General features: G+C 36.3%; 1 pseudogene; it reads right to left on the reverse strand.

The window, feature by feature from the left end:
• Nucleotides 1–1,197: 1,197 nt before the first annotated feature.
• LOC134930597 (5S ribosomal RNA) lies at nt 1,198–1,316 on the reverse strand (annotated as a pseudogene).
• Between the last annotated feature and the right edge of the window lie 1,131 nt (nt 1,317–2,447).

Below are 2,447 nucleotides of genomic sequence, written 5' to 3' on the forward strand. Positions count from 1 at the left end.
ACTTTAGAGCATATGTGCAATATTCTAAATGGTGTTAAAAATCATAGTGTACCACGCCATTTTGCTGAATGTCAGAAATCCTTGGTGCAAAACTTTTCGTTTAAAGCCATTGAACATATAATATTGGATGAATGGAGGGGAGATATTTTGAAAAAGTTAGCTGGACATGAAACCTTCTGGATATACAAGCTTGACACCTTCTGTCCTCCAGTTCAAATGAGGGTTGTGACATAACTCCCTTTTTGGTTGATCGAATTTAGATGAATTAATTCCTGGTAGTTGTTATTTTCTGTTTGCTTTTTATACTAATTCTTGCTAATTTTACCAGTAATTCTTTTGTCTGTTTCTGCTTTCTCTTGTGTATTGGTGAATACTGGAGGTGGGCTGTGCATCACAGTTGTTGGATTATTAATCCCTTTGATGCGCATTACACCGCCCCTCTCCGGGATCATCAGTGTATGAAAGTATTCCTCAAAAAATTGGCTATGTATGTCTATGCCATATAAAGCTATGTATGCAATAGGGTGTTTTTAATAAATTAATGCTTTTTAAATAAAGTTATTTAAATAAAGGTTATGCGATGTACAGCAGTTGATCTTCCATAAAATGGTAACCGCGACTGGACAGTCCATTTTATGTTTTATGAATTTCTGTCTGTTTATAATATGTAGTGATTAACTGCCTAGGTGAAAATATTTAACTTTATGATATAATTGCTTGGGTAAATCTGTCTATAATTTATGTGTTGAGACAAATTTTTTATCCCCAAGGGGATACCCTTGTTATACGGTCTTCTCCGTTGCAAAAAGATTTATAGTGTAAATATAAAAGATATGAATCATAGACCCTCAATGAATAAAAAATGTTGCCTATGTAGGTTATTAAACACCTGCAGCTATATATTTAGACAGTGGTGTCACCACAAGGCTTTTTAATTCAGCGGATTAGTAACTCATAATATGAACATCCAACAGATTTTAATTCAGGGCCTCTATCACTCAATGCCCTTTGAAAGGAGGGGTCCCTAATGTATGACGTCCCTTTTAGTTGAGGGATGCGCTAGGACAGTCAAACAATCATATAATTAATTCCTTATATACCTATGTAGAAAAAAGGTTAGCTATTTAAAGGGACACTAGAAAATATATAGAAGGAAGAATGGTAGATGGGTAGTTTCCTTCTGCTGTTCAGCATAATTGTTTACTGCACCTGGTATTCATTGCTGGTCTCCCCACCAATTACTAACCAGGCCTGCCATAGATTAGCTTCCAAGATCAGATGAGATTGGGTTTATCCTGTGGAGTATGGCAGTAATCTTGCTAAAAGAGAGAGTACTATTACCAAGTGAGAAGAAGGTGCTTCTGCTGTCCAAATGGATGAGAGAGCACGTGGAAAATGAAGAATTAAAGTGAAGTGCTGAAATCTAAGATTATGTCAAATACCATACACTCTAATTTTGGAACATTGCTGAAAGGTATCTGAGGGATAAATCAGAAACTTCCTGCCGCATGGGAGACCTCTAACTCTGTGCATTTAGCATCAGTCTCCATATGACAGCAGTCATTATGTGAGTCATTGATTCAGCTTCTGAATTGTGTAATTTATATCCACGCATAGGACATCAGTCGTTACTCCGACAAGAGTCAATATTTATTAATTGAAGTATAAAACGGTGTGAATTATTAATTTTGGACATTTACACACTACTTCTTTGTTATAAATCCTCTAGTTCTACATAATTTTAGATTTCAGCACTTCACTTTAATTCTTCATTTTCCACGTGCTCTCTCATCCATTTGGACAGCAGAAGCACCTTCTTCTCACTTGGTAATAGTACTCTCTCTTTTAGCAAGATTACTGCCATACTCCACAGGATAAACCCAATCTCATCTGATCTTGGAAGCTAATCTATGGCAGGCCTGGTTAGTAATTGGTGGGGAGACCAGCAATGAATACCAAGTGCAGTAAACAATTATGCTGAACAGCAGAAGGAAACTACCCATCTACCATTCTTCCTTCTATATATTTTCTAGTGTCTCTTTAAATAGCTAACCTTTTTTCTACATAGGTATATAAGGAATTAATTATATGATTGTTTGACTGTCCTAGCGCATCCCCCAACTAAAGGGGACGTCATACATTAGGGACCCCTCCTTTCAAAGGGCATTGAGTGATAGAGGCCCTGAATTAAAATCTGTTGGATGTTCATATTATGAGGAGTTACTAATCCTCTGAATTAAAAAGCCTTGTGGTGACACCACTGCCTAAATATCGAGCTGCAGGTGTTTAATAACCTACATAGGCAACATTTTTTATTCATTGAGGGTCTATGATTCATATTTTTTATATTTACACTATAAATCTTTTTGCAACGGAGAAGACCGTATAACAAGGGTATCCCCTTGGGGATAATAAATTTGTCTCAACACATGAATTATAGACAGATT

Source organism: Pseudophryne corroboree, chromosome 5 (genome assembly GCF_028390025.1).
Source record: "Pseudophryne corroboree isolate aPseCor3 chromosome 5, aPseCor3.hap2, whole genome shotgun sequence".
Classification (NCBI taxonomy): domain Eukaryota; kingdom Metazoa; phylum Chordata; class Amphibia; order Anura; family Myobatrachidae; genus Pseudophryne; species Pseudophryne corroboree.